Below are 16,830 nucleotides of genomic sequence, written 5' to 3' on the forward strand. Positions count from 1 at the left end.
CGGAGTTTGCTTATCATGTCCACTGAGTCGGTGATGGTGACTGGGGAGAGGTGCTATTTTAGGTTGCTGGGGAGCAGGGCTGGGAGTGGTCAGGGAAGATCTCCTTGCAGAATTTGATCAGAGGCCTGAATGAAGCAAAGGAATACAATGTGTAGAGTATCGGCAGGAGTCCCAGGCAGAAGGACCAGCAGGTGCAAAGGCCCTGAGGCAGCTGTGTGCTTACCGTGTGGAAGAGACGGGGTGACTGCAGCTGACTGGAGTCGGGGGAGGGGGGAGGACGTAGCCTAAGATGAGCTGCTGGGAGGGGGGCCTTGTCAGCTGTTGTGAGGATGTCATGGGGCTAAGTATTCAGCTCAGCTCAGTCGCTTGGTCGTGTCCGACTCTTTGCCAAGTATGGGGCTGCCCAAAATTTCATTCAAGTGATTTGTGTAATGTTTAAAAAAAACTTGAACACACTTTTTGACTAACCCAATAAATTACCCGGGGGTAGAGGATTCCTGCACCAGTGCTGGTTGCTCCTCATCCCCTGCAGTTAGTACTTGGAGGCCAGAATGGCAGGGGGAAGGATGAAGGTGTCCCTTTGTCCTCTGGAAATTCGGGGACACATTGTCCCTGGGCAGGGATGCATGGCAGGCCCTCTGGTTTGGTGAGAGGTGATGACTCCTGCCTTAGATCTCTGCCTCCTCCCCAGGCCTCTGAGGCTCCATCTCTGTGCAATCAAAAGGCCAACATGCCCCCCCAAAAAATAACCAGGCCAACCCAAGGCACCCTGATGCTGTATGTGCCAGAAGTGCCCCCAAGGCAGCCATCGTGGTGCAGCTTCATAAGCCTTGTCCCCTTCCTCCAAATGAACTCTGAGATGGATGGCGTGAACGCCAGGGAGAGTGGCAGCTCAGCAGCCTCAGGTTCCAGGTCCCGTGGGCAGAGCTCTGGAAGCTGTTCTGTGCCGAGCATGTGGGTAATCAGAGACCCTTCCTCCCTGCCAGTGGCCCCAGGGCAGAGGCCCACAGCGTCTCTTCCTCCAAGCTCTGTGACCCTGGGGAAGGGATCCCATCTCCTCATCTGTAAATGAGGATACTAATAGTGATGTGAGGATCAAATGAGAGGGCAATCGAAGCGCATGGAACATGGGAAGTAGTCATTCCCCGAGACCCTTTGGGAGTGGGGTGTCAGCCTGAGTGTCCCCTCTGAGACTCAGCAGCCAGCCACAGGCGACCTGGGAAGCCAACGGCAGAGGGTGAAACAAGCTGAAGACCAACCAGTAATGCTGATGCTCTTCGGGACATGCTGTGTGACCAGGGGCAGGTCCACAGAGCCGTCATCTGTATGATGAAAAGGACGGACTCTAGAACCTCGGGGGCCCCCTCAAGGCTTGGCCTTCTCTAAGATGGGAAAGTGATGGAGTCCTCCATGAGACCCCATCCACCAGGACACCATTCCTCCCCGTGTGAGGGCAGCAGACGGCAGGTCCCACATTTGCCCAGGGGCCCTTCAGGGACGGGCCTGCAGGCTGAAGGCTCTGGCCATCAGCCTTTGTGCAGCAGGCCTGGGGCCCCTGCTATCACAGATGGGAGAATGGCAGTGTCAGGCCTTTGTTACAGGCCCAGACTCTGGAGTCAGCCCTGCTGCTTTCTCGCTGTGCATCCTCGAGCAAGTGGCTTAACCTCTCTGAACCTCGGTTGTCCCAGCTGAAAACTGGGGATAATAAGAGCATCTACATGGGACCGCGGAAGCCAATGAGAACCGCGTCTGGCCCACGCAGCTTTGTGGAAGAGCAACACGTTCTTGTTATTCTTTCTCTCCTGGTGAACTGGTTCCACCGCTGAGGGCAGGGACACTCCTCCCCAGACCCTGGCCTCTCAGACCCTTGCCACCCTCTGGACCTCTGCCTGAGGGCCAGTCCCTTCCGGGAGCAGCTGGGCAGATGTAACCTCATGGCGACAAGATAACCTGGGAAGAAAGGATCTCTTTGGGCACCACTGATGAAGTTGAACAAAGGACCCCCAAATCCATATTTTGGAGGGACGCATGACTTAACAGGGTGTGAAGTGATTGAAAAGCAGCAGAGAGAAAGCCGCAGGTCGGGGCTTTAGAACTCACGCAGTTCAGCCCTAACCCTCTCTCTTCTCTGCTCTCTAATCCTTCAGGGTCTTCATCCTAGTTTCCTCCTCCATGAACTAAGGGTAGTCGCAAGGCATCAGAAAGCTTCAGTGGGATGTTTGTGAACATCTATTCTCCACCCAGTGCCAGGCGATGCGTGTGGGCCTTCCCTGAGGCCCCACTCTGTGCCAGGCCCCATTCTAAGCACCTCCGTATTTCCTTCATCCCAATTCACCGGGAGGTGCTTGGTTGCCCCAGGGTGGAGCTTGGAGGTGGTTTATCCCCTCCCTGTTGCTTGACCTGGTTTATGGATCCAGGTTTTCCTTGCTTCCTACTGGAACACTGACCTTGGAAAGTTCAATATGAGGCTTCTACAGAAGAACCCGCCTGCCAACACGGGAGATGTAAGAGACTCAAGTCTGATCCCTGGTTGGGAAGATCCCCTGGAGGAGGGCATGGCAGCCCGCTCCAGTATTCTCGCCTGGAAATTCCATGGACAGAGGAGCCTAGTGGGCTACGGTCCATGAGCCACAGAAGGGTCAGATACGACTAAAGCGGCTGGGCACTCGCGCACAGAAGATCCACTTCCCCACAGGGTTTCTCCTCTAGTAACATTTCCTGTTCAGAATTACACCCAGGAGGGGGCAATTGGTGGAGTAATGGCCTGAGACAAAATGCAGACCCTTCTCGCCAACATGCCCCTTAGCTCCCGGCAGAGCCCTGCCGCTGACGTCTGCCTGGAGGTGACCCATGTCTGCACAAGTGGTCAGGGCCCTCGGGGCTCTGGAGTCAGCTTCCAGGGGCTCAGAGGTGCCTGTTCAAGGTCACATGAGCACCTAGGGGTAGGCTTAGAGGGTAGCCCAGGACGGCCTTGTCCTAAAGCCTGTTCTGTACCCCCGCCCCCTCCTCACCCCCACAGGGTCTCTGGGAAACCCCAGCTTGCCCCCTGAACTCGCTGAGTCTTCCTCTTTCTTAATTAGCAGGCAGCTGGGGGGAAATGAAACACCTGCCACGTTCTTCCTTTTCCCAGCAAGGAGGGTCCCCAGGCTCCCCGCTCCCAGCAGGGCCCCGGCAGTCCTCAGGCTGTTTTGGGCAAGCAGGCTTGCGCGCAACGGCTCACACATGCAGAGCCTCTAAATTAAATGTGGCTGCCACCCGCTGGGGGTCACAGTCCCAGGGCAGGGCTAGGGGATTTCTGTCCAGGCCCCCGAGGAGGTGGGCTTTAAGAGGAAAGGGTTCTAGCCACCATCAGCAGGCAGCCTTCCACCCCTGCAGGAAGGGGTCACAGTGTCTGTGTGTGTGTGTGTGTGTGAGTATGCGCGTGCTCTCGTGCATTCAGAGAGGGGAGAGAGCGCAGACAGAGCAGAGAAATGAGACTCGAGATGGAGAGACAGAGGGAAGCCTGGTACACAGAACCTAAGACAGGGTGAGAGGGGACTGGTCCAGCCACAGAGCTAGCTGGTGGCCATAAAATCCCAAACGGGACTTGATATCAGAACCCTAGACTTTTGATCCTTATATCCGCTGGAGCTGTGGATTTGCCCAAGCCGCGCCTGTGTCCATCTAGGCCCTGCCCCATCCCGCCCGCATCTTCCTAAAGGGCTCCTAGGCACAGCTGGGATGATTTTTTAAGGGGAGGAAAGAATCTCTCTGCCTCCTGCCTCCTCCTCTTCTCGGGCCCCAGCCCCGATCTTCCCTGGATTCATTTCCTCTCAGGATCTTCTCAAGCCAGCCAGGACTCTGCCATGAGCCCTCTACTTCTCCGTTGCTTTCCCTCCATAACTTCAGCTCCAAGTACCTGTAGCCATTCCTCTGATGGGGAGGGGTTGTGGCCCTCCCTAAATCAGGCCAGATGACTAGAAGCATTGCAGTTGCCCCAGGAAGACTGGGTGTCTCTAGTATTTACTGCCGAGTGAATGTAAGTGCGGCCGTGTGCCCGGTGGATGTGAGGCTTGGGTGGGGCTTGGCTCTGTCTCTGGTGACAAGTCCTGGTCCCTGGGGAGTTGGAGGAGCCTTCCATGGGATGAAGGATGCTCAGAGGAGGAGCAGGCAGCCTCACCAGCCTGCTTTCAGCACAGGAAGATCACTGTCTCTGGAGGGAGTGTGCCGTTTGCCTCTGGCTGGAGGAGCTTGTTGGGATCACCCAGCTTTGAGAGCCCCCCACCCCTACGCTGCATGCGGGCATCACTCAGGCAAGAGGGAGGCGAGCCAGGCACGGTGTGGTCTCTGGTCCCCTCACTGACAGGCTGAGGTCCAAGGAAGCTCAGAGGCTGAGAGGGAAGACAAAGCGAAAATGGTAGGATGCTGACAGCGCCTGGCATAGTTCGAGGAGCCGTGAAATCAACAGCCTGCATCTGGGTTGCAGCCCAGCTTCAACAGGGACTGTGTCATCTCAGGCAAGCTCCTTAACTTCTCTGGACCACACTCGCCATAAAATACTATAATCATCTCTGCTCTGCTTGCCTCGCTGGATGGCTGTGAGGGTTAAATAAGAACACAATACAGGAGGGCTTTGGGAGCTGTAAAGCAGGGTATTGATGGTAAAAGTTGCATTGTGATTAATGTAAAAGTGAAAAGTGGAAGTGTTAGTCGCTCAGTCGTGTCCGACTCTGCAACCCCATGGACTGTAGCCTGCCAGGCACCTCTGTCTATGGAATTCTCCAGGCAAGAACACTGGAGTGGGTTGCCATTTCCTCCTCCAGAGGATCTTCCCCAGGGATCAAACCTGGGTCTCTTGCATTCGCAGGCAGATTCTTTACCATCTAAAGCAGGAATTTGGTTAGATGTCAGGAGAACTTCCCTACTTAAGGAGGAGACATCAGAATGAGGTTATGGGATTTGTCCTCCTTCCTGAAGAGCTTTAAAAATAAGATCAGATCAGTTTGGCTATTTAAAATAGCCTTGAGGTTGGCAGAGGCACTGGCCAAATGATTTCGGATGTCTTTCTCCTTTCCTGACACTCTAGTTAGTTCACTCAGGAGGAAAGTGATCAGAGTCCATCTGTGTGTGTGTGCGCGCCGGTGTTTGCACCAGCGTGTGCACCCACATTTGCCTATGGGTCTGTGTCTCGTAATGTTGACCTAGCGTGCGTCTGTGTGTCTCCGAGGCTATGTCTACACTGTTGTCTACGTGCCCATGTTTTATGTGTAGAGTAAGTGACTGAAGCCAAAAAACCCCAAGGTGACCCATCTTCATTACTGAGCGGTTGGGAGAATTCCCTCTTGCCATCCTATCCATCTTGGGAGGACATGGACAAAGCACCAGCGTGAAAAGGCATTTTGAATTTGATTTTTATTTATTTGTTGTTGTTTCTGTTATACAGCATTCTAAATTTGGGCTAAGGACTTTGAAGGGCACCAGCTCAGGAGTGTCCTGCTGAGGCAGGAATAGAGGCTTCCCCACGTCCCTGTGATCTTGGGGTCTGACCTCCCCTCTCAAGCCCTCAGTTTCCACATCTGTACAATGGGGGCAATAACACCTCCCTCACAGGGCTGTCATGACGAGTTGAGCGCATTAGAACCTGTAAAGCCCTTAGCACAGTGCCCGGCCTGTAGAAAGGGCTTTATGCACCGCCCCCTCTGTTACAGGCATTAACTTTCAGCAGGATTTCCAGCCTGGCTCCCGATAGATGCAGCAGAAAGCGCACTGGCCGTGGAGCCACCTGGCCTTGGGCTCCAGTGTGCCTCTCGGCAGCTGTGTGGCCTTGGGGGAGTCACTTCACCTCTCTGATCCCTGTTCTCACTTGTAAGTTGGGACCAATAACATGCCTGTCTCATAGGATTATAGTGACCTCAAAGGGGAGAGTGTAAGACCAGCACAGCATCTGCTGCGCTGCAGTACTTATGAAAAAAAAATCCACGTGTGACAGAGAGCGTCCCCTCGGAGTCCCTCCCCTTCCGTTACCCGCTCCCCTCCACCTGCTTGCAGCAGAATTATGTGTCTGGGTTTCTGTCTTATCCCATCAGACACTTCAGTTCAGTTCAGTCGCTCAGTCGTGTCTGACTCTCTCTGACCCCATGGACTGCAGCACACCAGGCCTCCCTGTCCATCACCAACTCCCGGAGTTTACTCAGACTCATGTCCATCGAATCAGTGATGCCATCCAGCCATCTCATCCTCTGTCGTCCCCTTCTCCTCCCGCCTTCAATCTTTCCCAGCATCAGGGGCTTTTCAAAGCCCCCTGTGGTGGGGGTGCTGTTCTGGCAGGAGCTTCCAGGGCTCCCCCACCCCCTTACCCCAGCTCAGACCTGTGCCCTTTCCCACCCAGTTCCCAGGACCCCTTAATACCCAAGAAGCCATTAAATATTTAAATCTGGGCTATGTGGCAGCCAGGTTGCCCCAGCAACAGTTCTGCATATTTTGGGATGGATTACCAAGTCTTTCAAAGGGTCTCCTGCTGCTCTGGCCCGAAGGGGGATGAAATGTGGGAAGAGAGAACTGTTGGAGGGAGGGTGGGAGGGCTGGGGGCTTCGGAGCCCCACTGAGACTTACAGAGACCGTCATCGTGGGAATCAGCCAGAGGACTGGAGGGTCAGAGACAGGGCAGGATTCTCCCCGGTTTTCCAGAGTCTGGACTTGAATCCAGGCCTCACGCCTGCCAGCTTGTTCTCTTTACTTGTCTCCACCTTGTGGGCGTGTTGTCTGGATTGGGGTCTGCACACCAGTTCTGCCCTCTCCAGCTAGACCGCCGTGGGAAGCTTACCTTCTCTGGGTCTCCATGTACCCCTGGGGATAATTCACTCACTTCAGATGATGTTGGAACATTGTTCAGCACGGCTCCTGGCCCACGTGAAGCAGGAGCAGTTATTATATTGATGATATTGCATGCCGGGGCTTCCCTGTGGCTCAGCAGTAAAGATCTGCCTGCCAGTGCAGGAGAAGCGGGTTCAATCCCCGGGTCGGGAAGATCCTCTGGAGGAGGAAATGGCAACCCACTCCAGCATTCTTGCCTAGGAAATCTTATGGACAGAGGGGCCTGGCAAGGTACGGTCCATGGGGTCGCAAAGAATCGGATACAACTTAGCGACTGAACACCAGCCACCCCTGTTTGCGCTAAGGGGACTCCAAGGAAGTGGGAGACACAGCCCCGGCCACCAAAGGGTTATATCTGACGGGAAGGTCTGCCAGCGATGGCAAATTCTGAGGTCGTGTCCAGTGTTCCCTGTCCCCTCCAATCCCAGTGTGAGCCTACCTGGGAGATGCCTGGCGTGCGTTTTGAGCCGGGCCCCCAGCACACGGCAGGGAGCACCCAGGCTGGGAGCTTGCGCTGTGCCGTCCAGCCGTGACTCTGCTGTGTGGCCTTGGGCCAGTCCCTTGGCTTCCGATGCCAGTCTCCTCGGCTGTGGGATGGGGGTGACTCTGAGTCACTTTCCGCGGCAGCCCCCCCTCCAGCTGGCATGGAGGCACCAGCCACCCATAGAGATGGCGCGTTCCCCACCCCCGCATCCTGTGATGCCCCTTTAGGAAGTGAGCCCGAGAGGATGAGGCCAGCCCTGCAAGCTCCTTGCGACCTCCACGTGGGCTCTGCTCTCTAGCCCTCAAAGTGCCTCCTTCCTTGTATTTTCTCCCCTCTGAAACCCCACTGCTGCCTCCCACCCCAGCCCCAGGTCCCTCCAAAGGCAGGAGGATTTCCAGAGAACTAACATCTCCGCTCCAGACGCTCCAGACACGTGCTGGCTCGTCCCGGTCAGAGGCCAGTGGTGTGGAATCATTGTCCGCTTCTCCGTGAAGGGGAGGGGCCGAGTGGGAGGCCCAGAGGAGGCCAGGAGCCACGTGCTGGAAGCTGGGCTATGTCAGGGAACCTGGGCTGCGGCTGCCCACGGTGATGGAGGAGGAATGCTGGGCATGGAACCGGCAGACGGCCATTGGCTGGTTGCACCGATACCCTTCTAGATTTGAGGAGCATGATTTTCAGCTGGCCGGGGGCCCCAGCCTCCTGGATAGACCTAGAGGGGAGGAGGGAATCTCACCTTGAGGTCTTTGAACCTGACAGTGTAGATGCCCCCAGGGATGGATCCAAAGGAAAGGCCTACGGGTAGACCCCTCCTGGATCCAGCAGAATCCAAATCTCAGGGCTGGAGCCTGGAAGTTTGAGGGCTTATTAACAAATTCCCCAGGGGCTTCGCAGACAGGCTGGCTCCCTGGCCGCCCCTTCCATCCCAGCTGGCGGGGTCTGCTCCCAGGGGGAAGGCAGCCACATTCAGCTACGGTCAGTTTAGGATTCTGATCCTTCCATCCCACCCCCAACCTCTCCCCTGCCCCTGCAGCCCCATCTGCTCCTGCTGTAAACTCGCTGCCCCTCTGCTGGGGGCAGGGGCTGAGGGGAGAGGGCAGCCTCTGTCTGGGGGGAGGAGGGGCGTGAGGGAGATGGAGATCAGAAGTAACAAACTGGGTTAATGAGCTACAGACGGGGAGGGCGTCACCGTCGGGGATGATCTACGTCTAAGGCAGGAGTTCCCGTCCCAGGGTCCACGGATCACATGGAACTCGAGAAACTGGCGAGTTTGGGGGAAAAAATTATCTCTTTACTTTCACTAACATTAACTGACATTGAGCATATCCTCTTATACTGTTATTGCTGTTCAGACACTCAGTTGTGTCCAGCTCTTCCCGACCCCATGCACTGTAGCACACCAGGCTTCCCTGTCCTTCACCATCTCCCGGAGTTTGCCCAAACTCAGGTCCATTGAGTCAGTGACGCCATCTGACCATCTCACCCTCGGTGAGCTCAGGCAACAAGCTGTAGTATTATTAGCTGTACTCGTAATATTGCCATCAGTAGGTGGAAGCAGATATTTTCACGCCGCCCCCAAACTGTTGCAGATCTTTCAAAATTACGATAGCTGTCAAATCTATCACTAGTTCTTGAACTTAATGAGTTAATGAAGAAGTATTTGCATATAACAAACATTTTGAAAATATTTTGATAACATTATTTAATATAATTGGTTTAATCCTGTGTATCTTATTTTATGTAGGGGTGGGGGGAAAAGAGCTTAACTTTAGGATCAGGCCAGGGGAATCCCTAAAAGGCAGGCTGCTCACTGTCTCTGAGCCCGGTTCAATCACAGGTCATTGGGGGAGCAGACACACTTCCTAGGACTCTTGTGAGGATCTGTATGCTGTTAGTTCAAGGCCAGATATACAGTAAGAGTTAACTCTGGGTAGCATGAAGTTTAACACAAGCTTCCAGGAGGTGCCCTGGAGAATAAGGAGACTCAACTAGGAGAAGCAGAGGTGTTACCAGAAGCCACAGTTGAGCCAGGCTGGGCAGGGAGAACCCACGTGGGGAAGATGGTTGCCCGAGTCTGGGGACACTGTGACACTTCCCAGCACTTCATCCCACAGGGTTGGGGGTCACTCCAAAGACCTGCAGTGCTCACTAAAGGGAGTATGAATGAAAGTCTACATGAATGAAATGCTTTCTGATGTAAATTACCACAAGAATAATGTTTGTCTGGGAGGGAGGTTGTTCTTTGCCCACCCAGGCGGGCCCTGGGGTAGATGCTGTCTGAATTCCATGGAAGCAGCCAGGCTGACTACCAGCCTTTGGTGGAGGGTGCACAGCCTTCCCAGAGGCCTTTGCACATGGGTCATCCCAAGTGCAAAGGCAGGAAGATGCAGCCATGGCCCCGTCCCAGGAACTGTCAGAGATGAGCGCCATCTGTGGTTCTGAGTCCAGTTCAGGTCCGTGGGGCAGGGGATAAGGATTGTAGCAAGGGCCACTCTGGGGACTGACTGCCCAAAGTCCCTGGGCCACGCCTGTGAAGGATGACCAGGCAGAAGGATGCGGATCCTGCTTTGTTGCCCCAGAAATTTCCCCAACCTCAGGCCAGGGGTTTCATCTCTCTGGGCCTCAGCTTCCTCTTCTATAAAGCAGGAGTGCCTATCTCCAGGGTGATTGAGAAACTGTGTGTGTAAAATGCTCTCTGGAGTCAAAATAAATTGAGATGTTAGTCTCAGGAGGCTGCCCTGAGTGATGGGAAGGGTGTGTGTGCATGCTAAGCCTCTTCAGTGGTGTCCGACTCTTTGCAACCCCATGGACTGCAGCCCACCAGGCTCCTCTGTCCATGGGATTCTCCAGGCAAGAATACTGGAGTGGGTAGCCATTTCCTTCTCCAGGGGATCTTCCCAACCCAGGGATCAAACCCGCGTCTCTTACATTTCTTGCATCAGCAGGCGGCTTCTTTACCACTAGCGCCACCTGGGAAGCACCAGGTGGGCAGAGCAGGGGGCTTAAAATCAGGAGTTCCTAATTCTGGCCCTGCTGTGTGACTTTGGACCAGACTCTGCCCCTCTCTGGGCCTCAACATGCCCCCGGTGTGAAGAGAGAATTGGAGTCAGGCCTCACTAAGGCTTCCTTCTCTGAAGATCCTCTGAAGGCAGAGGAGAGGGCTCATGGCAGGAGCACACAGTGCCCAGAGCTGGTTCAGCTCCCAGATCAGAGACTGTGCTCTCCAAGACGCTGCAGCCACTCTACCTTCGCGACATTCAAGATTCGGTGAGAGCAGGGCCGGCGAAGGCTGTCGCTTGGGATCTGCTACATCCACCACAGGCTCTGCCCCCAGGAGCCAAGTTAGATGTTTCCCCCATCAGCTGTGCCCATGTCCCCATGTCTGTGCCATTCACCAGGTGCGCCAGGATTTGGGGCCAATTGCTTGTTTATGAGACCGTCTGTCTTGAGATGAAGCACAGCAAGCACCACCAGTGAGCAAATAAGATCCTCCCCCTCGGCTTGGAACCTGGTGAGAAGCATCATCCTTATTCCAGCAAGTCTCAGCCCCAAGTCCTTACTTTTTTTTTTTTTTCCTTTTTTGGCCAGACCGCTCAGCATATGGGCTCTCGTTCCCAAACCAGGGATCGAACCCGTGGCCCGAAGGGCAGAGTCTTAACCATTGGACTGCCAGGGAAATACTGCCTTGCTTTTTTTTTTTTTCTCTAAGCCTCAGTCCCATGTCCTGAAGAAGGAGCACAGGGGTCTTAGAGTCAGGCCGACTTGAGTCAGCTCTGGCTCTAAGGGTTTTCAAGCCCCTTGGGGCCTTAGTTTTCTCTTCAGTAAAAGGGAACAATGGCAATTCATCTAATTTGCAGATCTCTTTGGAGGATCAGTAAGGTCATTCATTATAGGTAAATGCCCAGGACACAATGCCCTGCAGCATCACTGAGGCTCAAAAGTGTTGGTCCCTGCCAACAAAAATGTGTGTGCTCCCCACACACAGGCCCCCCAGGCTTCCAGGCTGCCCCTGCCACACTCCCCCCCACCCCCCCCACCCCCCCGTCACCCTCTAAGGCAGTCAGCGCCAGTTTCCCTTCCTGCGGTTGGGAAGGTGGTCCATGCGGCTGTTAACAGTTCTGAGTAGCAGGTTATTAATTCTCAGGAGACTCGAGTCCTTGAGGGAGGGAAGCTGCTGGCCTCCGTGCCTTGGACGCAGCCCAGTGCCGGCATAAACACACAGGAAGGAAGCAACGCTAAAGTGCTTTCGCCGACACTATCTCTGAATCCACGTGCTGACCCTGGAAGTTAGATGTGAGAATGCCCGTCTCAGAGGTGGAGCCATCCGTGGAGGCCCGGGTGATGCGGAGGCTGGCCCAGGCCTCCCAGCTTGCTGGAGGCAAGGGTGCTGGTTGAGACCCAGGTGAGGCTGGTCCCCTGGGACTCCCAGAGGCTCCATCCTGCACCACAGGGCCCTCACCTGGCAGGAGCGAATACAAGACGCTTCTTAGCTCCCACCAGCCCAAAGCAGACCTACCTTTGCTTCCTCCGATGGGCATTTTGCCCTGTCTGTCCACGTGCTTTCTTTTCTCTCTCTCCAGAAAGCACGCCCGGTGGGAGCTAGAGGCGGTGAAAGTAAAAGGAGTGATTTATGAACTGAGCTGTTCTTCTTCATCACAGAACCGCTGCTGGGCCTGCTCCGTGCAGATGGAACTGAGCGGTCGTCTGGGGGCAGTGGGAGAGGGGAGATGAACAAAGCTGTCTGGCCCAGGCCGGCGCCTACAGAGGAGATCGCAGCAGCACTGCTTGACCTCGCCCCACGTCTGCCCCTCCCTGGGCCTCGGGGCTCCCATCTGTCACGGGATGGCAGGACGGGGTCATCACCCAGAGGCCTGCAGCTGGCACGGGGGAGGATGCTAGCTGGTCCCTGGGGCGCACTCGCCTGGTTTCCTGACTCTGGGCTGACAGCACTGGGTTAGAAGCTTTGGAGACCGAGGCATCGCACTCCTTTCTGGCAAGCTGTGTCCATGGACCTTACCGGAAGCTCTGGTTTGGAGTCTAGCAGACTTAGGCTTGATTCATGGCCAAGTCTTACTAAACATGTGATTAAAATCCAGGCCAGTTAATTATATTCTCTGAGCCTCAGTTTCCTCATCTGTAAAATGGGTTGACAATGATACCCACCTCCTATATGAAGACTGAATAAAAGAATGTGGGAGAAATGCTTAGCAGAATCTGATACATGGTAAATGCTCAGTACTACCAGTTATAATAAGATTCAGTTATCACAAAATTGGAGCAACAAATTTGACTTTGGGGCCACTAAGAGGAAAGACAGATATATATATCTCTATCCCTCCTGACCAAGCCAGATGTCCACGGTCTGCCCCACACCCACCTCCATGGATAACTGGTGAACATGGTCTGGGCATCCACCTATTTTCAGTATCTGAGGATGCTGATAATAATACCTCCTCCTGGGAGCAGTGCTTTGCAGTTTTCCAAGTGTTTTCACATCATATCGCTTCATTTCATGTGCCTCACTGCACAAATTCGTACAACCACCTCCGGCTTCAACGTTGAGAATCACAGTTTTCAGAGGAGAACCGAGCATCTCAGGGAGAACAGTGACTTTCCGAAGGCCTCCAGGGAGCTGGCCGAGTCAGGGGCCGTCCCAGGCTGTGCAAGGCAGCGGTGATGGCTGAGCGGGCCGGGCCTCTCCCAGGCCATCCTTTCCCCTTAGTGCAGATATCTGCTGTGTCAGAAAACAGCTGGGGAGGGGGCATCCTGGCAAAGAGGAGGGCAGGAGATATCAGAGATTCATGCGGAGTTCAGGAGATATCAGAGATTCATGCCCCTGGGGTGAGGGGTGCCTTCTGCATCACCCAGGCCTTCATCCCAGCCTCAGTGTCCAGAGGAAGGTGGGTCACATCACATCCAGGACAACCACTAGCCTGAGATGCTGGGCAGAAAATGGTGATATTGGCGCACAAGCTGGGATGGGCCAGGGGAAGGACAGGGATAAGAGAAAACTATGACCCCCTCCTGCTTCCCTGAGCCCTGAGGTCAGGCATGGGATGCAGCCCCTGAACTAGACTTTAGAGCTCCCCTTCCTAAGGCTACAGATACCTGAGTTTTAAGGGGAACTGAAGTTGGCTTCATCTTACCCAGTAAGCCACCCTTGGACAGGGTTCCAGCCCAAATGTCCTTGGCCCCTGCCTAGACCCGTGGGTTTCTCACCGCAGATGTCCACCTGGGTAGCAGGGTCCTATCTGGTAGTGACAATGTCTTCCCTTCCCCACACCCCCCAGGGCCAATTTCAGGGGATCCCTCACTGCTCAGATGGGGCTGGACTTCTGCCCTCTTCCCCACTTCTGCCCCCAACACAGCTTTTCTAACATCTTGCCTGGAGTTTCTAGGAGAAAGAGCTTAGAAATCTCAGGAGGATGCTCAGCTTTGCCACTTAAATTTCTAAGGCTCAACTTCCTTCTATAAAATAGGGCAATAGTCCACCTCCCAAGGCCGTCATGAGGACTCACCGTCATCACGTGGGTGGGTGCACAGCCCTGCCCACGAAGGCCGGTTTTGATTCTGACTCCTGGGTGTGGATCCCCGGTCCGTAACTTGCTAGCTGTGTGATGCCGGACAAGTCTCTTTCTTCTCCAGGTCTCAGTTTCCATTGTAAAGTGAGGGTGATGGTATGATATCTACTTCCTAGGCTTGTTCTTGGCATCTAATGAGCTCATGCATGTAAGTGTGTAGCCCAAAGCCACACAGCAGATACCGAGGAAGGCGGCTGAAGAACTTCCTACGTGTTTATGTTTAGGGCAGAGTACCAGCTCCCAGGGCCTCCGAGAGCTCGCAGGAGGGAGGCCCCTTTTCCTGCCTTCCTTCCCATCTGCCCATCCCCACCTCTACACTCCCTCCCAACCTACTCCCCTGCACCATCCCCTTCCCAACTGAAAGCTCCCCAACTGCCCCCAGTGGAGTTACCCCGGGGGAGAGTTTGTCCCCCTTCCTGTGGCCCCAGCCCTATCGTCATCCCTTCCCCTGCCTCTTCCAATCTCCTACCCCGACCACCACCCAACTGTGAGTTCATGCTTACCTGCACCTCTGTTCCCTAACACAGCACCCAGCGCAGAGTAGATGGGTAGGTGGAAGGAGGGAGGGATAAATGGAAGGAGAGAGTAAGGGATGTGTTGTGTTCCCAAAAAAGTTCATCCAGGTTTTTCCATAACATCTTATGGCCAACCTAGTATATGGATGGATGAACAGGGAGGAATCTTTCATCTACAGCCCAACCCCCGCCACCACTGATAAGCCTGGAAAGGAATCTGAACAGTACCCGAGGCCCAGAAATCCCCGCTTCCTGCCCACGGGGATGCCTGTGAAGCCCAAGCACCCCAGGCCTCGAGGTTTCCTGGCAGTGTCCTCCAGCCCAGTGTTTGAGCAGGAGCAGCTGTGGAATTCCCCACACGTGTGATTGGCCAGGCTTCTCCGTATGGATGGGCCCCTGCGACTGCTGAAACCACACCCTCATTTCCACTGCTGGGAGCTGGCAAGCAAAAGGAGCCTTCTGGCAAATTCTTAGGCAAAGCTAAGGAACCCTTTCCAGCATCAAATTTCTCTGCCCCCTGGGAGTCAGGGTTTCTGGGGAGGGTGTTTGATTTCCAGGGCCCCGCTGGCTCTCTCTCTCTCTGCTGGGGCATCACTGCAGACGCCCAGGGAGCAGCCAGGTGGCATCCCAGGGCATGGGCCCCCCAGCCCTCCTCCTGGTTCACCCGCCGCATGCAGCAGGGTGTCAGCAGGGATGAAGCCTATGCCAGCAACCGCGAGTCTCTTGGAGATGAGGTTCCCCTCGCAGCCCCAACGAGGGCACCCGGCAGCTGCCATGCGGGCAGAAGGCGGGCGCGGCGTGTGGGCCACCCAGCTGGAGTGCCCCAGGTGCTGAGCACTTTTCATCAGCGCTAATGGGCCCAGATCAGCAAGGCACTTGCCCTGAACGTGTGTGTCCGAAGGGCGGGCAGGTGTTCATGTGCGCTTCCCGAAAGTGGCTGCTCCTTATTTCTAGAGTAATTGAGTATTTTCTCTTATAGGACAAGCTGGGCCAATAAGGGAGACTGACCTGGGGACACTGTCCTGCTGACGTCGGAAGAACTGTCCAGGTGACAAGTCAGTAATTGCTCCCCATGCCCCCTCTCTGCACCAGCCGTATCCCTGACTCCACCCCGTCTTCCCATGAGCTCTCAGTCTGTCCTTTCCCGGATCCCTTCCTGCCGTCTTTTTCCCCGTACCTCACCTTGTCTTTCTCCATCTTCCCCTCTCTTTCCGACTTTGCTGATCTCTCTGATTTACTGAGTCTCTATTGTTCTCGGTGTCTGCTTTCTCTTTTCCCACTCTCCATTCATTCCTTCATCCAGACAGAGAAATTGAGGACCTACACGTGCCAGACACTGCTCTGGATGCTGGGAACATGGCAGTGAGCAAAATAAGCCCATGTCTTTCTCAGCACACATTCTAACAGGAAGGTGTGTGCTGCCGAAAGAAAGAAGTGAAACTTGGAGAACAGCCACAGGCACTGGCCTAGGCTTTAAGAAACGGGTCTCCAGGCCCAGACCCCTCGCTAATTGGTTTTGTAACCTGGCTACACCTCCTTTCCCTCTTGCAGTCTGTTTTCCCATTTCCCTGGTGACGTAAGTTATGCAAGGGCTGGACTCTAAATCAGTTATTACACAGACAGAAGTGTCGCATTATAGTTCCCCTTAAAGCCCATAAACACCTCTGGCTTTGTTATACATGAAACAGCCAGTTGCATCCAGGGTCACATTGAATCATAAAACACCCATCCGTGAGCCGGGAAGCCTCAGCGTCCAGGAGCAGGGGGCGCTGTGACAGGGACAAGAGACTTGAGACCATGAGACTCGAGGCAGCAAGTGCAGAGCCCCCTCTCAGGCTCACCCTGGGGCAGGCACCTCGTGGAAGGGCAGCCAGGTCCACAGCGCCTCAGCTGCCTTCCCAGCACCTGTGAGATTTGAGCTCATGAATGGTGCAGCAGTAAAGAATCCGCCTGCCAACGTAGGAGACCAATGCAGGAGGCTGGAGTAGGAAGCGGCAACCCACTCCAGGCTTCTTGCCTGGGGAATCCCACGGACAGAGGAGCCTGGTGGGCTACAGTCCCTGGGGTGGCAAAGGGTCAGACACGACTGCGCGACTAAGCACACAGTGAGGGAGGCGTGAGAGAGGCAGGCTGGATCCCTGGGTCAGGAAGATGCCCTGGAGAAGGAAGTAGCAACCCACTCCAGTGTTCTTGCCTGGAGAATCCCATGGACGGAGGAGCCTGGTGGGCTACAGTCCATGGGGTCGTGAAGAGTTGGATACCACCGAACTGACCACGCACACACAAGGTGAAGTTTGCCTGTGATACTGACTCTTGCATTTCATCTTTCTGGGCCCCAAGATTTAAAGGACTTTTTTGGCCAAACAGCACTGCCTTTACCAAGTATGTTTCTTCTTACTGA

At 54.8% G+C, this 16,830-nt stretch overlaps 1 protein-coding gene across 12 annotated transcripts in view; it reads left to right on the forward strand.

The window, feature by feature from the left end:
* Positions 1–16,830, forward strand: part of TSPAN18 (tetraspanin 18) — a 202,813-nt gene that overhangs the window by 157,345 nt on the left and 28,638 nt on the right. For 6 of the 12 annotated variants that reach the window (XM_069555516.1, XM_069555515.1, XM_069555514.1 and 3 more), the window contains one exon: positions 15,409–15,484. The gene's annotated coding sequence lies outside the window, so the exon portion shown is untranslated. The remainder of the gene's footprint in view (positions 1–15,408; positions 15,485–16,830) is intronic. The other 6 variants (XM_069555521.1, XM_069555523.1, XM_069555520.1 and 3 more) reach the window with 1 other exon arrangement.

This window comes from Ovis canadensis, chromosome 15 (genome assembly GCF_042477335.2).
Source record: "Ovis canadensis isolate MfBH-ARS-UI-01 breed Bighorn chromosome 15, ARS-UI_OviCan_v2, whole genome shotgun sequence".
Classification (NCBI taxonomy): domain Eukaryota; kingdom Metazoa; phylum Chordata; class Mammalia; order Artiodactyla; family Bovidae; genus Ovis; species Ovis canadensis.